This window comes from Panulirus ornatus, chromosome 55, assembly GCF_036320965.1.
Source record: "Panulirus ornatus isolate Po-2019 chromosome 55, ASM3632096v1, whole genome shotgun sequence".
Lineage (NCBI taxonomy): Eukaryota > Metazoa > Arthropoda > Malacostraca > Decapoda > Palinuridae > Panulirus > Panulirus ornatus.
The window spans coordinates 22,711,837-22,732,105 of record NC_092278.1 but is presented as its reverse complement, the minus strand read 5'-3'; the positions used below and the strand labels follow the sequence as shown (position 1 = coordinate 22,732,105).

Genomic DNA, 20,269 nt, shown 5'->3' with positions numbered 1-20,269 from the left:
TATTCTTAATACCTTCCACAGAGCATCTCTTTCAACTCTATCATATGCCTTCTCCAGATCCATAAATGCTACATACAAATCCATTTGCTTTTCTAAGTATTTCTCACATACATTCTTCAAAGCAAACACCTGATCCACACATCCTCTACCACTTCTGAAACCACACTGCTCTTCCCCAATCTGATGCTCTGTACATGCCTTCACCCTCTCAATCAATACCCTCCCATATAATTTACCAGGAATACTCAACAAACTTATACCTCTGAAATTTGAGCACTCACTCTTATCCCCTTTGCCTTTGTACAATGGCACTATGCACGCATTCTGCCAATCCTCAGGCACCTCACCATGAGTCATACATACATTAAATAACCTTACCAACCAGTCAAAAATACAATCACCCCCTTTTTTAATAAATTCCACTGCAATACCATCCAAACCCTATATATATATATATATATATATATATATATATATATATATATATATATATATATATATATTATCCCTGGGGATCGGGGAGAAAGAATACTTCCCACGTATTCCCTGCATGTCGTAGAAGGCGACTAAAAGGGGAGGGAGCGGGGGGGATTGGAAATCCTCCCCTCTCGTTTTTTTAATTTTCCAAAAGAAGGAACAGAGAAGGTGGCCAGGTGAGGGTATTCCCTCAAAGGCCCAGTCCTCTGTTCTTAACGCTACCTCGCTAATGCGGGAAATGGCGAATAGTTTGAAAGAAAGAAAGAATATATATATATATATTTATTTTTTATCTATTTATTTTACTTTGTCGCTGTGTCGCGCATTAGCGAGGTAGCGCAAGGAAACAGACGAAAGAATGGCCCAACCCACCCACATACACATGTATATACATACACGTCCACACACACAAATATACATACCTATACATCTCAGGGTATACATATATATACACACACAGACATATACATATATACACATGTATATAATTCATACTGTCTGCCTTTATTCATTCCAATCGCCACCTTGCCACACATGAAATAACAACCCCTCCCCCCTCATGTGTGTGAGGTAGCGCTAGGAAAAGACAACAAAGGCCACATTCGTTCACACTCAGTCTCTAGCTGAAATGTAATAATGCACCGAAATCACAGCTCCCTTTCCTCATCCAGGCCCCACAGAACTTTCCATGGTTTACCCCAGACGCTTCACATGCCCTATATATATATATATATATATATATATATATATATATATATATATATGTTCTGGAAGGAGGTAAATAAAGTGTGTAAGACAAGGGAGCAAATGGGAACTTCAGTGAAGGGCGCAAATGGGGAGGTGATAACAAGTAGTGGTGATGTGAGAAGGAGATGGAGTGAGTATTTTGAAGGTTTGTTGAATGTGTTTGATGATAGAGTGGCAGATATAGGGTGTTTTGGTCGAGGTGGTGTGCAAAGTGAGAGGGTTAGGGAAAATGATTTGGTAAACAGAGAAGAGGTAGTAAAAGCTTTGCGGAAGATGAAAGCCGGCAAGGCAGCAGGTTTGGATGGTATTGCAGTAGAGTTTATTAAAAAAGGGGGTGACTGTATTATTGACTGGTTGGTAAGGTTATTTAATGTATGTATGACTCATGGTGAGGTGCTTGAGGATTGGCGGAATGCGTGCATAGTGCCATTGTACAAAGGCAAAGGGGATAAGAGTGAGTGCTCAAATTACAGAGGTATAACTTTTTTGAGTATTCCTGGTAAATTATATGGGAGGGTATTGATTGAGAGGGTGAAGGCATGTACAGAGCATCAGATTGGGGAAGAGCAGTGTGGTTTCAGAAGTGGTAGAGGATGTGTGGATCAGGTGTTTGCTTTGAAGAATGTATGTGAGAAATACTTAGAAAAGCAAATGGATTTGTATGTAGCATTTATGGATCTGGAGAAGGCATATGATAGAGTTGAAAGAGATGCTCTGTGGAAGGTATTAAGAATATATTGCGTGGGAGGCAAGTTGTTAAAAGCAGTGAAAAGTTTTTATCGAGGATGTAAGGCACGTGTACGTGTAGGAAGAGAGGAAAGTGATTGGTTCTCAGTGAATGTAGGTTTGCGGCAGGGGTGTGTGATGTCTCCATGGTTGTTTAATTTGTTTATGGATGGGGTTGTTAGGGAGGTGAATGCAAGAGTTTTGGAAAGAGGGGCAAGTATGAAGTCTGTTGTGGATGAGAGAGCTTGGGAAGTGAGTCAGTTGTTGTTCGCTGATGATACAGCGCTGGTGGCTGATTCATGTGAGAAACTGCAGAAGCTGGTGACTGAGTTTGGTAAAGTGTGTGAAAGAAGAAAGTTAAGAGTAAATGTGAATAAGAGCAAGGTAATTAGGTACAGTAGGGTTGAGGGTCAAGTCAGTTGGGAGGTAAGTTTGAATGGAGAAAAACTGGAGGAAGTAAAGTGTTTTAGATATCTGGGAGTGGATCTGGCAGCGGATGGAACCATGGAAGTGGAAGTGGATCATAGGGTGGGGGAGGGGGCGAAAATTCTGGGAGCCTTGAAGAATGTGTGGAAGTCGAGAACATTATCTCGGAAAGCAAAAATGGGTATGTGTGAAGGAATAGTAGTTCCAACAATGTTGTATGGTTGCGAGGCGTGGGCTATGGATAGAGTTGTGCCCAGGAGGATGGATGTGCTGGAAATGAGATGTTTGAGGACAATGTGTGGTGTGAGGTGGTTTGATCGAGTAAGTAACGTAAGTGTAAGAGAGATGTGTGGAAATAAAAAGAGCATGGTTGAGAGAGCAGAAGAGGGTGTTTTGAAATGGTGTGGGCACATGGAGAGAATGAGTGAGGAAAGATTGACCAAGAGGATATATGTGTCGGAGGTGGAGGGAACGAGGAGAAGTGGGAGACCAAATTGGAGGAGGAAAGATGGAGTGAAAAAGATATTGTGTGATCGGGGCCTGAACATGCAGGAGGGTGAAAGGAGGGCAAGGAATAGAGTGAATTGGATTGATGTGGTATACCGGGGTCGACGTGCTGTCAGTGGATTGAATCAGGGCATGTGAAGCGTCTGGGGTAAACCATGGAAAGTTGTGTGGGGCCTGGATGTGGAAAGGGAGGTGTGGTTTTGGGCATTATTGCATGACAGCTAGAGACTGAGTGTGAACGAATGGGGCCTTTGTTGTCTTTTCCTGGCGCTACCTCGCACACATGAGGGGGGAGGGGGATGTTATTCCATGTGTGGCGAGGTGGCGATGGGAATGAATAAAGGCAGACAGTGTGAATTGTGTGCATGTGTATATATGTATGTGTTTGTGTGTGTATATATATGTGTACATTGAGATGTATGGGTATGTATATTTGCGTGTGTGGACGTGTATGTATATATATGTGTATGGGGGTGGGTTGGGCCATTTCTTTCGTCTGTTTCCTTGCGCTGCCTCGCAAACGCGGGAGACAGCGACAAAGCAAAATAATATATATATATATATATATATATATATATATATATATATATATATATATTTTTTTTTTTTTTTATACTTTGTCGGTCTCCCGCGTTTGCGAGGTAGCGCAAGGAAACAGACGAAAGAAATGGCCCAACCCCCCCCATACACATGTATATACATACGTCCACACACGCAAATATACATACCTACACAGCTTTCCATGGTTTACCCCAGACGCTTCACATGCCTTGATTCAATCCACTGACAGCACGTCAACCCCGGTATACCACATCGCTCCAATTCACTCTATTCCTTGCCTCCTTTCACCCTCCTGCATGTTCAGGCCCCGATCACACAAAATCTTTTTCACTCCATCTTTCCACCTCCAATTTGGTCTCCCTCTTCTCCTTGCTCCCTCCACCTCCGACACATATATCCTCTTGGTCAATCTTTCCTCACTCATCCTCTCCATGTGCCCAAACCACTTCAAAACACCCTCTTCTGCTCTCTCAACCACGCTCTTTTTATTTCCACACATCTCTCTTACCCTTACGTTACTCACTCGATCAAACCACCTCACACCACACATTGTCCTCAAACATCTCATTTCCAGCACATCCATCCTCCTGCGCACAACTCTATCCATAGCCCACGCCTCGCAACCATACAACATTGTTGGAACCACTATTCCTTCAAACATACCTATTTTTGCTTTCCGAGATAATGTTCTCGACTTCCACACATTCTTCAAGGCCCCCAGAATTTTCGCCCCCTCCCCCACCCTATGATCCACTTCCGCTTCCATGGTTCCATCCGCTGCCAGATCCACTCCCAGATATCTAAAACACTTCACTTCCTCCAGTTTTTCTCCATTCAAACTCACCTCCCAATTGACTTGACCCTCAACCCTACTGTACCTAATAACCTTGCTCTTATTCACATTTACTCTTAACTTTCTTCTTCCACACACTTTACCAAACTCAGTCACCAGCTTCTGCAGTTTCTCACATGAATCAGCCACCAGCGCTGTATCATCAGCGAACAACAACTGACTCACTTCCCAAGTTCTCTCATCCCTAACAGACTTCATACTTGCCCCTCTTTCCAAAACTCTTGCATTTACCTCCCTAACAACCCCATCCATAAACAAATTAAACAACCATGGAGACATCACACACCCCTGCCGCAAACCTACATTCACTGAGAACCAATCACTTTCCTCTCTTCCTACACGTACACATGCCTTACATCCTCGATAAAAACTTTTCACTGCTTCTAACAACTTTCCTCCCACACCATATATTCTTAATACCTTCCACAGAGCATCTCTATCAACTCTATCATATATATATATATATATATATATATATATATATATATATATATATATATATATGCAAAATAATAAAAATAATATATATATATTATATATATATATATACATATATATACAAACACAGACATATACATATATACACATGTACATAATTCATAGTCTGCCCTTATTCATTCCCGTCGACACCCCGCCACACATGAAATGACAACTCCTTCCCCCCGCATGTGCACAAGGTAGCAATAAGAAAAGACACAAAGGCACCATTCATTCACACTCTGTCTCTAGCTCTCATGATTAATGCACCGAAACCACAGCTCCCTTTCCACATCCAGGTCCCACAAAACTTTCCGTGGTTTACCCCAGACGCTTCACATGCCCTGGCTCCCAGAACTTTCGCCCCCTCCCCCACCCTATGATTCACCTCTGCTTCCATGGTTCCATCTGCTACCAAATCCACTCCCAGATATCTAAAACACTTCACTTCCTCCAGTTTTTCTCCATTCAAACTTACCTCCCAATTGACTTGTCCCTCATCACTACTGTACCTAATAACCTTGCTGTTATTCACATTCACTCTCAGCTTTCTTCTTTCACATACTTTACCAAACTCAGTCACCAGTTTCTGTAGTTTCTGACCCGAATCAGCCACCAGTGCTGTATCATCAGTGAACAACAAATGACTCACTTCCCAAGCTCTCTCATCCACAACAGACTGCATACTTGCCCCACTTTCCAAAACTCTTGCATTCACTTCCCTAATAACCTCATCCATAAACAAATTAAAACAACCATGAACAGCTCCCTATTCCAGGGGTTCTTTCTAAGAAGCAAGTTGTGGTGTTGCCAAGACATGATCCAGAGATCCAGAGATTTGGGCAAAAATGGGTTTATAAGACGATAGAGTAGTCCTGACTGGTGTTTAGATGAGTTTTGGGCCCTGAATGCAAAATAGCAAAAGAGGGTGTATGCATTGGATATGAAATGCATGGTGGAGTGAGTTGATTTTGTAAGGAATGATTGTAAAACAATAGTGTGATATTAAGTATGATATGATTGAGTATGCTGATATGGTTCAAACATATGGAAAGGATAGGTGAAGTATGACTTGCTAAGAAGATCTAGATGCCAGAAGTGGTGAAAGAAATGGATAGGGTAGGCCAAGGAGTTAGAAGGATGGAATGGAGGCTTTGGGGATACTGGGACATGAACATTTTGGAAGTTGGGAGGCATGCATGAAACAGAAGATTTGAACTATGTGATGTACAGTAAAGGGGGCATTATGCTGTAGGCTATGGGGCTTAGTTGTAGATTGTAAGGTTTGGTGCATTGTACATGGTAGCTAGAGAATGGATGTAACTAAGGCTACTTTTCTGTTCCTGGTGCCACCTTGATGAAATGGGATAAGCATATGTGATAAAAAATGAAAATATCAAGGTTTATTTCTAAGTCTTTGGGCCAGCCAGGTGAGTGTACCAGCACATTACCAGAAGACTTCAAGCAATCCTCTATGGTTTCTCACCTGTTACATGAATTTCTTGCTCCTACTTTTTTTTTTGGGTGGTATCACCACTCTTATCAATTTTTTTCCCTTTGGTGTGATACCTCAGTTAGTGGCAAATGCTTCCTGTGCAAAGGTGTCTCTTTGGTTAGCTTTTCTTTGAGGTAGACCAAGGTAGCAATAGGTTTTTCCATAAAAGTTCAAGCACTGGGGGTTTCATTGAACCATAGTACCTTACCAAGTAATGGATTTTGGAAGTTGCATGATTCTGGAGCACTAGATTTGAGACATCAGACTGTAATGTGTTGCCAGGGGTTACTTCTGGGCACATGTGAATATAAGTCTGGAAGTATTGGTAGGTGTGAGCAGTATAGGCAAGTTCTGGCAATTATTTTCAGTGGTATAAAAGTGAAAGAAGATACAGATGCAGTTGCCATCCTGCATAAAATAAAAGAACTTCAGACCCTTACACATAACCTCAAGTTGCATGAATAAAATTTTTTTATGCTTTTCACTTTTATTTCTATTCACTATTACAGGATGGTTTAACATTTCATTTAATGCACATCATGTAAGTTTAATCCTTAAGTCATAATTACATATCTGGGCCATTGTATCCAATCAAAAATATAAATTTCAGCTTCTGTGAGTGTGACTTTTACATATTCTATCGATATATATAAAAGTATATATATAGTGGTCAACAATCATATCAGTGAATCACATTACTTCACTCTTTTGTTATACATTTGCTACTCTATTCTTTATATATATATATATATATATATATATATATATATATAAAATTATATATTTTTTTTTACAAACTGGTCTTTGTAAGCTTTCTTGCAGTGTTAGCATTTTATAGTTCAATTTAATTCAATTGATCTACAATGCAAGTCATATGATCATATATGTGCAAAAAGAAATGTATAGTCTTACCATGACACAGGTGATCTACATTTAAAGCCACTGTGAAAGTCACAAAAGTCATCAGCAAGAGCATAAAGTCATTTAATAGATATAAATGTTGGTTTACATGGCCATTAATACTAACTCCACCGCAGAGGACTTTTCTCCTAGATAATAAATCTTACAGTTAACACTACTTGATGGATCATCCAAATCCCAAGTAACAAGATCAAATGATCTTTGTCTAGGTTCTGGGTGCCATCCATCAATCACCTTAAACAATTAACTGTCTAGTTAAGTAATTCAAATCTACTGTACACCATATTCCAGGTAATAATGAAAGTTAATGCCAATAGTATCACAAAAAGGCATTCTTGGATTAGCTACTATGAAATGATTTCATTAATGTACACGAGTTAAAATAATGGGGACAGACTTATAAACAATAAATGCTAGTGAACTTTTTAAGTCACTACACCTTGTATGAAAGATACTGTACTACTTTTTAATTTGTACAGAAATACATAAGGGAGTAATTTTGTACATCATTGTCTAACTTCTAAATATTTACAGGTTCTATCAGGATACTCAGTGAAACATCAAATATATCATCCATAGACCATGGCCATATATTGAGAAGAGAAAAAAAAATCCCTAGCAGATACCGCATCACTAGATCAAAGGTGAGCTAAACACCAAGTAGCACATGACCACACTTCATACTATGAAAACTTTGAAAATCAGTCTTTAAGAAGTAGTTTGAAACTTCAGCTTCCCTCCAAATATATATATATTGGAGGTGGAAAGATGGAGTGAAAAAGATTTTGTGTGATCGGGGCCTGAACATGCAGGAGGGTGAAAGGAGGGCAAGGAATAGAGTGAATTGGAGCGATGTGGTATACAGGGGTTGACGTGCTGTCAGTGGATTGAGTCGGGGCATGTGAAGCGTCTGGGGTAAACCATGGAAAGCTGTGTAGGTATGTATATTTGCGTGTGTGGACGTGTGTATGTACATGTGTATGGGGAGGGTTGGGCCATTTCTTTCGTCTGTTTCCTTGCGCTACCTCGCAAACGCGGGAGACAGCGACAAAGTATAAAAAAAAAAAGAAAAAAAAAATATATATATATGAGTTTGGTAGAGTGTGTGGAAGAAGAGAGTTGGGAGTGAATGTGAATAAGAGCAAGGTTATTAGGTACAGTAGGGTTGAGGGTCAAGTCAATTGGGAGGTGAGTTTGAATGGAGAGAAGCTGGAGGAAGTGAAGTGTTTTGGATATCTGGGAGTGGATCTGTCAGCGGATGGAACCATGGAAGCGGAAGTGGATCATAGGGTGGGGGAGGGGGCGAAAATTTTGGGAGCCTTGAAAAATGTGTGGAAGTCGAGAACATTATCTCGGAAAGCAAAAATGGGTATGTTTGAAGGAATAGTGGTTCCAACAATGCTGTATGGTTGCGAGGCGTGGGCTATGGATAGAGTTGTGCGCAGGAGGATGGATGTGCTGGAAATGAGATGTTTGAGGACAATGTGTGGTGTGAGGTGGTTTGATCGAGTAAGTAACGTAAGGGTAAGAGAGATGTGTGGAAATAAAAAGAGCGTGGTTGAGAGAGCAGAAGAGGGTGTTTTGAAATGGTTTGGGCACATGGAGAGAATGAGTGAGGAAAGATTGACCAAGAGGATATACGTGTCGGAGGTGGAGGGAGCGAGGAGAAGAGGGAGACCAAATTGGAGGTGGAAAGATGGAGTGAAAAAGATTTTGTGTGATCGGGGCCTGAACATGCAGGAGGGTGAAAGGAGGGCAAGGAATAGAGTGAATTGGATCGATGTGGTATACCGGGGTTGACGTGCTGTCAGTGGATTGAATCAGGGCATGTGAAGCGTCTGGGGTAAACCATGGAAAGTTGTGTGGGGCCTGGATGTGGAAAGGGAGCTGTGGTTTCGGGTATTATTGCATGACAGCTAGAGACTGAGTGTGAACGAATGGGGCCTTTGTTGTCTTTTCCTAGTGCTACCTCGCACACATGAGGGGGGAGGGGGATGGTATTCCATGTGTGGCGAGGTGGCGATGGGAATGAATAAAGGCAGACAGTGTGAATTGTGTGCATGGGTATATATGTATGTGTCTGTGTATATATATGTGTACATTGAGATGTATAGGTATGTATATTTGCGTGTGTGGACGGGTATGTATATACATTGTGTATGGGGGTGGGTTGGGCCATTTCTTTCGTCTGTTTCCTTGCGCTACCTCGCAAATGCGGGAGACAGCGACAAAGCAAAATAAAATATATATATATAAAATAAAATATATATATATGTAGGTTTGCGGCAGGGGTGTGTGATGTCTCCATGGTTGTTTAATTTGTTTATGGATGGGGTTGTTAGGGATGTAAATGCAAGAGTTTTGGAAAGAGGGGCAAGTATGAAGTCTGTTGGGGATGAGAGAGCTTGGGAAGTGAGTCAGTTGTTGTTCGCTGATGATACAGCGCTGGTGGCTGATTCATGTGAGAAACTGCAGAAGCTGGTGACTGAGTTTGGTAAAGTGTGTGGAAGAAGAAAGTTAAGAGTAAATGTGAATAAGAGCAAGGTTATTAGGTACAGTAGGGTTGAGGGTCAAGTCAACTGGGAGGTGAGTTTGAATGGAGAAAAACTGGAGAAAGTGAAGTGTTTTAGATATCTGGGAGTGGATCTGGCAGCGGATGGAACCATGGAAGCGGAAGTGAATCATAGGGTGGGGGAGGGGGCGAAAATTCTGGGGGCCTTGAAGAATGTGTGGAAGTCGAGAACATTATCTCAGAAAGCAAAAATGGGTATGTTTGAAGGAATAGTGGTTCCAACAATGTTGTATGGTTGCGAGGCGTGGGCTATGGATAGAGTTGTGGGCAGGAGGATGGATGTGCTGGAAATGAGATGTTTGAGGACAATGTGTGGTGTGAGGTGGTTTGATCGAGTAAGTAACGTAAGGGTAAGAGAGATGTGTGGAAATAAAAAAGAGCGTGGTTGAGAGAGCAGAAGAGGGTGTTTTGAAGTGGTTTGGGCACATGGAGAGAATGAGTGAGGAAAGATTGACCAAGAGGATATATGTGTCAGAGGTGGAGGGAACGAGGAGAAGAGGGAGACCAAATTGGAGGTGGAAAGATGGAGTGAAAAAGATTTTTTGTGATCGGGGCCTGAACATGCAGGAGGGTGAAAGGAGGGCAAGGAATAGAGTGAATTGGAGCGATGTGGTATACCAGGGTTGACGTGCTGTCAGTGGATTGAATCAAGGCATGTGAAGCGTCTGGGGTAAACCATGGAAAGCTGTGTAGGTATGTATATTTGCGTGTGTGGACGTATGTATATACATGTGTATGGGGGTGGGTTGGGCCATTTCTTTCGTCTGTTTCCTTGCGCTACCTCGCAAACGCGGGAGACAGCGACAAAGTATAATAAAATATAAAAAATAAATATATATATAGAGGATGTGTGGATCAGGTGTTTGCTTTGAAGAATGTATGTGAGAAATACTTAGAAAAGCAAATGGATTTGTATGTAGCATTTATGGATCTGGAGAAGGCATATGATAGAGTTGATAGAGATGCTCTGTGGAAGGTATTAAGAATATATGGTGTGGGAGGAAAGTTGTTAGAAGCAGTGAAAAGTTTTTATCGAGGATGTAAGGCATGTGTACGTGTAGGAAGAGAGGAAAGTGATTGGTTCTCAGTGAATGTAGGTTTGCGGCAGGGGTGTGTGATGTCTCCATGGTTGTTTAATTTGTTTATGGATGGGGTTGTTAGGGAGGTAAATGCAAGAGTTTTGGAAAGAGGGGCAAGTATGAAGTCTGTTGGGGATGAGAGAGCTTGGGAAGTGAGTCAGTTGTTGTTCGCTGATGATACAGCGCTGGTGGCTGATTCATGTGAGAAACTGCAGAAGCTGGTGACTGAGTTTGGTAAAGTGTGTGGAAGAAGAAAGTTAAGAGTAAATGTGAATAAGAGCAAGGTTATTAGGTACAGTAGGGTTGAGGGTCAAGTCAATTGGGAGGTGAGTTTGAATGGAGAAAAACTGGAGGAAGTGAAGTGTTTTAGATATCTGGGAGTGGATCTGGCAGCGGATGGAACCATGGAAGCGGAAGTGGATCATAGGGTGGGGAAGGGACGAAAATTCTGGGTGCCTTGAAGAATGTGTGGAAGTCGAGAACATTATCTCGGAAAGCAAAAATGGGTATGTTTGAAGGAATAGTGGTTCCAACAATGTTGTATGGTTGCGAGGCGTGGGCTATGGATAGAGTTGTGGGCAGGAGGATGGATGTGCTGGAAATGAGATGTTTGAGGACAATGTGTGGTGTGAGGTGGTTTGATCGAGTGAGTAACGTAAGGGTAAGAGAGATGTGTGGAAATAAAAAGAGCGTGGTTGAGAGAGCAGAAGAGGGTGTTTTGAAGTGGTTTGGGCACATGGAGAGGATGGGTGAGGAAAGATTGACCAAGAGGATATATGTGTCGGAGGTGGAGGGAGCAAGGAGAAGAGGGAGACCAAATTGGAGGTGGAAAGATGGAGTGAAAAAGATTTTGTATGATCGGGGCCTGAACATGCAGGAGGGTGAAAGGAGGGCAAGGAATAGAGTGAATTGGAGTGATGTGGTATACCGGGGTTGACGTGCTGTCAGTGGATTGAATCAAGGCATCTGAAGCGTCTGGGGTAAACCATGGAAAGCTGTGTAGGTATGTATATTTGCGTGTGTGGACGTATGTATATACATGTGTATGGGGGGGGGTTGGGCCATTTCTTTCGTCTGTTTCCTTGCGCTACCTCGCAAACGCGGGAGACAGCGACAAAGTATAAAAAAATATATATATATATATATATATATATATATATATATATATATATATATATATATATTTGGAGGGAAGCTGAAGTTTCAAAGTACATGTACATGTGTATAGACGTATATCTTTTTTTTTTTTTTTTTATGTATAAGTATATATACGTTGAAATATATATAGGTATGTATATGTGCATGTGTATGTGGGTGGGTTGGGCCATTCTTTCGTCTGTTTCTTTGCACTACCTTGCTAACGCGGAAGACAGCGACAAAGTATAATAATGATAAGTCGAGAACATTATCTCGGAAAGCAAAAATGGGTATGTTTGAAGGACTAGTGGTTCCAACAATGTTGTATGGCTGCGAGGCGTGGGCTATGGATAGAGTTGTGTGCAGGAGGGTGGATGTGCTGGAAATGAGATGTTTGAGGACAATATGTGGTGTGAGGTGGTTTGATCGAGTAAGTAATAATAGGGTAAGAAAGATGTGTGGTAACAAAAATAGTGTGGTTGAGAGAGCAGAAGAGGGTGTTTTGAAATGGTTTGGTCACATGGAGAGAATGAGTGAGGAAAGATTGACCAGGAGGATATATGTGTCAGAGGTGGAGGGAACGAGAAGTGGGAGACCACATTGGAGGTGGAAAGATGGAGTGAAAAAGATTTTGAGTGATCGGGGCCTGAACATGCAGGAGGGTGAAAGGCGTGCAAGGAATAGAGTGAATTGGAACGATCTGGTATACCGGGGTCGACATGCTGTCAGTGGATTGAACCAGGGCATGTGAAGCTTCTTGGGTAAACCATGGAAAGTTCTGTGGGGCCTGGATGTGGAAAGGGAGCTGTGGTTTCGGACATTATTGCATGACAGCTGGAGACTAAGTGTGAGCGAATGGGGCCTTTGTTGTCTTTTCCTGGCACTGCCTCGCGCACATTAGGGGGGAGGGGATGTTATTCCGTGTGTGGCAGGGTGGCGATGGGGGTGAGTAGGGGCAGACAGTGTGAATTGTATGCATATGTGTGTGTCTGTGTGTATATATGTGTGTACGTTGGGATGTGTGGGTGTGTATGTGTGTGTTTGTGGACGTGGGCGTGTGTGCATGTGTTTGGGGGTGGGTTGGGCCATTTCTTTCGTCTGTTTCCTTGCGCTACCTTGCAGGCGCAGGAGACAGCAACAAAGCAAAATAAAAATATTTTTTTTTTTTTTTGTCTCCCGCGTTTGCAAGGTAGCGCAAGGAAACAGACGAAAGAAATGGCCCAACCCACCCCCATACACATGTATATACATACACGTCCACACGCAAATATACATACCTACACAGCTTTCCATGGTTTACCCCAGACGCTTCACATGCCCTGATTCAATCCACTGACAGCACTTCAACCCCGGTATACCACATCGATCCAATTCACTCTATTCCTTGCCCTCCTTTCACCCTCCTGCATGTTCAGGCCCCAATCACAAAATCTTTTTCACTCCATCTTTCCACCTCCAATTTGGTCTCCCACTTCTCCTCATTCCCTCCACCTCCGACACATATATCCTCTTGGTCAATCTTTCCTCACTCATTCTCTCCATGTGCCCAAACCATTTCAAAACACCTTCCTCTGCTCTCGCAACCACGCTCTTTTTATTTCCACACATCTCTCTTACCCTTACGTTACTTACTTGATCAAACCACCTCACACCACACATTGTCCTCAAACATCTCATTTCCAGCACATCCACCCTCCTGCGCACAACTCTATCCATAGCCCACACCTCGCAACCATACAACATTGTTGGAACCACTGTTCCTTCAAACATACCCATTTTTGCTTTCCGAGATAATGTTCTCGACTTCCACACATTCTTCAAGGCTCCCAGGATTTTTGCCCCCCTCCCCCATCCTGTGATCCACTTCCGCTTCCATGGTTCCATCCGCTGCCAGATCTACTCCCAGATATCTAAAACACTTTACTTCCTCCAGTTTTTCTCCATTCAAACTTTCCTCCCAATTGACTTGACCCTCAACCCTACTATACCTAATAACCTTGCTCTTATTCACATTTACTCTTAACTCTCTTCTTTCACACACTTTACCAAACTCAGTCACCAGCTTCTGCAGTTTCTCACATGAATCAGCCACCAGCGCTGTATCATCAGCGAACAACAACTGACTCACTTCCCAAGCTCCCTCATCCACAACAGACTTCATACTTGCCCCTCTTTCCAAAACTCTTGTATTCACCTCCCTAACAACCCCATCCATAAACAAATTAAACAACCATGGAGACATCACACAACCCTGCCGCAAACCTACATTCACTGAGAACCAATCACTTTCCTCTCTTCCTACACGTACACATGCCTTACATCCTCGATAAAAACTTTTCACTGCTTCTAACAACTTGCCTCCCACACCATATATTCTTAATACCTTCCACAGAGCATCTCTATCAACTCTATCATATGCCTTCTCCAGATCCATAAATGCTACATACAAATCCATTTGCTTTTCTAAGTATTTCTCACATACATTCTTCAAAGCAAACACCTGATCCACACATCCTCTACCACTTCTGAAACCACACTGCTCTTCCCCAATCTGATGCTCTGTACATGCCTTCACCCTCTCAATCAATACCCTCCCATATAATTTACCAGGAACACTCAACAAAGTTATACCTCTGTAATTTGAGCACTCACTCTTATCCCCTTTGCCTTTGTACAATGGCACTATGCACGCATTCCGCCCTGGGGATAGGGGATTAATAATACTTCCCACGTATTCCCTGCGTGTCGTAGAAGGCGACTAAAAGGGGAGGGAGTGGGGGCTGGAAATCCTCCCCTCTAGTTTTTTTTTTTCTTAATTTCCAAAAGAAGGAACAGAGGGGGCCAGGTGAGGATATTCCAAAAAAGGCCCAGTCCTCTGTTCTTAACGCTACCTCGCTAATGCGGGAAATGGCGAATAGTTTAAAAGAAGAAAATATATATATATATATATATTTCTTTCGTCTGTTTCCTTGCGCTGCCTCGCTGGCGCGGGGGGCAGCGGCAAAGTAAGATAGATGGATGGATGAATGTATATATATATATATATGTATATGTGCGTGTATGTATGTATATATATATATATATATATGTATATATATGTGTATATATATATATATATGTGTGTATATGTATATATATATGTGTGTATATACATATATATATATATGTATATATATGTATGTATATCCCTGGGGATAGGGGATTAAGAATACTTCCCACGTATTCCCTGCGTGTCGTAGAAGGCGACTAAAAGGGGAGGGAGCGGGAGGCTGGAAATCCTCCCCTCTCGTTTTTTTTTTTTTTTTTAATTTTCCAAAAGAAGGAACAGAGGGGGGTCAGGTGAGGATATTCCACAAAGGCCCAGTCCTCTGTTCTTAACGCTACCTCGTTAATGCGGGAAATGGCGAATAGTTTAAAAGAAAGAAAAAGAATATATATATGTATCCCTGGGGATAGGGGAGAAAGAATACTTCCCACGTATTCCCTGCGTGTCGTAGAAGGCGACTAAAAGGGAAGGGAGCGGGGGGCTGGAAATCCTCCCCTCTCAGTATTTTTTTTTTAATTTTCCAAAAGAAGGAACAGAGAAGGGGGCCAGGTGAGGATGTTCCCTCAAAGGTCCAGTCCTCTGTTCTTAACGCTACCTTGTTAACGCGGGAAATGGCGAATAGTATGAAAAAAAAATATATATATATATATATCCCTGGGGATAGGGGAGAAAGAATACTTCCCACGTATTCCCTGCGTGTCGTAAAAGGCGACTAAAAGGGGAGGGAGCGGGGGGCTGGAAGTCTTCCCCTCTCGTTTTTTTTTTTAATTTTCCAAAACAAGGAACGGAGAAGGGGGCCAGGTGAGGATATTCCCTCCAAGGCCCAGTCCGCTGTTCTTAGCGCTACCTCGCTAAAGCGGGAAATGGCGAATAGTTTGAAAGAAAAGAAAAGAATATATATATATATATGCGGCAGGGGTGTGTGATGTCTCCATGGTTGTTTAATTTGTTTATGGATGGGGTTGTTAGGGAGGTGAATGCAAGAGTTTTGGAAAGAGGGGCAAGGATGAAGTCTGTTGGGGATGAGAGAGCTTGGGAAGTGAGTCAGTTGTTGTTTGCTGATGATACAGCGCTGGTGGCTGATTCATGTGAGAAACTGCAGAAGCTGGTGACTGAGTTTGGTAAAGTGTGTGAAAGAAGAAAGTTAAGAGTAAATGTGAATAAGAGCAAGGTTATTAGGTACAGTAGGGTTGAGGGTCAAGTCAATTGGGAGGTGAGTTTGAATGGAGAAAAACTGGAGGAAGTGAAGTGTTTTAGATATCTGGGAGTGGATCTGGCAGCGGATGGAACCATGGAAGCGGAAGTGGATCATAGGGTGGGGGAGGGGGCGAAAATTCTGGGAGCCTTGAAGAATGTGTGGAAGTCGAGAACATTATCTCGGAAAGCAAAAATGGGTATGTTTGAAGGAATAGTGGTTCCAGCAATGTTGTATGGTTGCGAGGCGTGGGCTATGGATAGAGTTGTGCGCAGGAGGATGGATGTGCTGGAAATGAGATGTTTGAGGACAATGTGTGGTGTGAGGTGGTTTGATCGAGTAAGTAACGTAAGGGTAAGAGAGATGTGTGGAAATAAAAAGAGCGTGGTTGAGAGAGCAGAAGAGGGTGTTTTGAAATGGTTTGGTCACATGGAGAGAATGAGTGAGGAAAGATTGACCAAGAGGATATATGTGTCGGAGGTGGAGGGAACGAGGAGAAGAGGGAGACCAAATTGGAGGTGGAAAGATGGAGTGAAAAAGATTTTGTGTGATCGGGGCCTGAACATGCAGGAGGGTGAAAGGAGGGCAAGGAATAGAGTGAATTGGAGCGATGTGGTATACCGGGGTTGACGTGCTGTCAGTGGATTGAATCAAGGCATGTGAAGCGTCTGGGGTAAACCATGGAAAGCTGTGTACGTATGTATATTTGCGTGTGTGGACGTATGTATATACATGTGTATGGGGGTGGGTTGGGCCATTTCTTTCGTCTGTTTCCTTGCGCTACCTCGCAAACGCGGGAGACAGCGACAAAGCAAAAAATATATATATATATATATATATATATATATATATATATATTATCCCTAGGGATAGGGGAGAAATAATAAATATCTAGGCCTTAGAGGAAATATTCTCAGCCGGCCCCCTTCTCTGTTCTTTTGGAAAATTATAAAAAGAGGAGGGGAGAATTTCCAGTACCTGCTCCCTCCCCTCTTAGTACCTTCTACGATGCGCAGGGAATACATGGGAAGTATTCTCCTCTACCCCTGGGGATACTATATATATATATATATATATATATATATATATCCCAGGGGATAGGGGATTAAGAATACTTCCCACGTATTCCCTGCATGTCGTAGAAGGTGACTAAAAGGGGAGGGAGCAGGGGGCTGGAAATCCTCCCCTCTCGTTTTTTTTTTTTCATTTTCCAAAAGAAGGAACAGAGGGGGCCAGGTGATGATATTCCAAAAAAGGCCCAGTCCTCTGTTCTTAACGCTACCTCGCTAACGCGGGAAATGGCGAATAGTTTAAAAGAAAAATATTTTTTTTTCATACTATTTGCGATTTCCCGCGTTAGCGAGGTAGCGTTAAGAACAGAGAACTGGGCCTTAGAGGGAATATCCTCACCTGACCCCCTTCTCTGTTCCTTCTTTTGGAAAAATTAAAAAAAATATATATATATATATATATATATATATATATATATATATATATATATTTTTTTTTTTTTTATACTTTGTCGCTGTCTCCCGCGTTTGCGAGGTAGCGCAAGGAAACAGACGAAAGAAATGGCCCAACCCCCCCCCCCCCATACACATGTATATACATACGTCCACACACGCAAATATACATACCTACACAGCTTTCCATGGTTTACCCCAGACGCTTCACATGCCTTGATTCAATCCACTGACAGCACGTCAGCCCCGGTATACCACATCGCTCCAATTCACTCTGTTCCTTGCCCTCCTTTCACCCTCCTGCATTGAGTTCAGGCCCCGATCACACAAAATCTTTTTCACTCCATCTTTCCACCTCCAATTTGGTCTCCCTCTTCTCCTTGTTCCCTCCACCTCCGACACATATATCCTCTTGGTCAATCTTTCCTCACTCATCCTCTCCATGTGCCCAAACCACTTCAAAACACCCTCTTCTGATATATATATATATATATATATATATATATATATATATATATATATATATATATATATATATATATATATTTGTCCAAATCTGGTGACAGTTGTTCTGAGGACATTTACTTTGTACATTGCTTTTGTGTTATGTTATTGATGTGGGAGTGCATGTTGTATGTGATGCCTAGAATGGTTTGCGTTTCGTTCAGTGGGAGTAACTGACCATTCAGGGTGACTGGAGGGTGTGAATTGGATATATGTCTGACTGGTGTAAAGTATTTTTTGTGTGAGAATGTGTCGGGGTCTGTCAAATTCTTTTTTAAAGTTTTGTGCCATTGGCACTGTGCAGGAGAGGGTTGTTTGGTTGAATACATGTAGGTTATATTGTGGTAGGTTGGTGTGCAGGGTTTGGGTAAGAGTGTTTGGGGTCTGAAATTTTGTTGTGTGGGTGAGTGGGATGTTTTATTTTGATTTTGTTATGAATCAGTTTTTCACACAGTTTGAATACTGAGAATAGAAGTGATTTAGGTTGGTAGAAGGAGGGATAGCTAGGAGGTTTGGAGGGTTTTAGGACTGGTGTTATGAAAGTACATTCAAGTATGTATGTATGTATGCAACATACTCAACAAAAATAATTATAATGTGGTAATCCTTTATTTAATATATCCCCTTTACAGCATCCTTCTACTTCCATCACCCAAGAGCAGAGCAGTGCAGTAACCATACAGTGACCTGTTTAATGAACTTAATTATGAATCCTTTGTGAGGCTGGATTCAGGACGGAATTTCTTGAGTAACGTGCTTAGTTACTTTTCTAGAGAAAAATATGGTAAGTCATTTACATACCACTGGAACTAAGATTAGCATTCTTATACTGTAATTAATGATTATCGTCAGATTACCTTTCAAGGTTTTTGAAGAACGTGATACCTATGAGGGCATCTTTTTTCTTTGCATATTATAATCATATTTAACATGACTACCATATTCTAAAGCACTGTAAATATCCCTGCAGTAAGGTGGGATAGAAGGAATGTTGGAAAGTTGAGCTGGGACCATTTAACATCTGCTAAGATTAAAAAGTTTGGACATTTATTTTTACCTTAAAATTCACATAAGTAAATAAGATATTTTTCACTGTTAACTACTGAATGCACTTAAAAGGTTAAGATCAATGTGGATTATACATTTATGTATTTATAATTAAAGGAAATCTTGATGTAAAAAAAAATGACTAAGGTGGTAATTTGGTTCCAGCAATGTAAAATGTGACAACTTGGGTGGTACTGTGTGTTATAGGACAAAGTGAATGGTCCCTCCATCATTATTTATGGGAAACTAGTAATTTTATGACAAATGTGCCAGGATGAGACTTTGAATATGGGATAGTGGTATATATTACTAAAAGTTGAGCTATCCAGTGTATTCAAAGATGAATATTAACCGCTAAAGTACCACACCAATACTTGTATGGGTTATGCTTCAAAGAACCTAGCCATACAATGTACGAGTTGCCTCTTCCAACCCTCATTTAAATTTGAAGGCACATTTTATGGGTACGTAGAGGTACCTTATGTCACAAGCATCTACAATTTAGCATTGGGAAAAATCTGAAATGATCATTAAGCATGTAGCACAATGCATTACTGTACCCTGTTGAAACCATAATTATACGTGTGTGTGTGTTGCCTTTTCCTGCCATCATTTAAATTAGGTGTACTTTATCAGTATTTAGACATGTGTCACAAGCACTGCTAAAGAATCCTAGCCACAGTTACTTTTATAACACGATGGGGAAAGGTATGGCCGTAGCATACATTCCACACTAATAGTAAGAGTCTCGGGGGCATTAATTACAGTAATAACAATTGATAGATGTTGACATGCTAGCACTTGGAAAAGTTCTTTGCATGTTAGTAATACATTTGTGGTGGTGGAAAAGAAATGAAGATGTAGGAGCTTGCAAAAAGTCAACAAACACATGATAAGCCATGCTTGCATGGCTAACAACAAATGGATAATTTACTTTTTTCCCTTTTTTATAACTTGGTATTTTCTAGAAACATACGACTGTGTTTATTTTTAATTTTAGGATAGATTCCAGCTCTGGGTACTCCACTAAATTTAC

At 41.6% G+C, this 20,269-nt stretch overlaps 1 long non-coding RNA gene across 1 annotated transcript in view; it reads left to right on the top strand.

Moving 5' to 3' along the window:
- The window catches only part of LOC139765558 (uncharacterized), a 33,418-nt gene that overhangs the window by 3,474 nt on the left and 9,675 nt on the right, over window positions 1–20,269 (top strand). Inside the window, exons 2-3 of the long non-coding RNA XR_011716688.1 lie at window positions 7,725–7,834; window positions 18,819–18,970. This is a non-coding gene — a long non-coding RNA (uncharacterized lncRNA). The remainder of the gene's footprint in view (window positions 1–7,724; window positions 7,835–18,818; window positions 18,971–20,269) is intronic.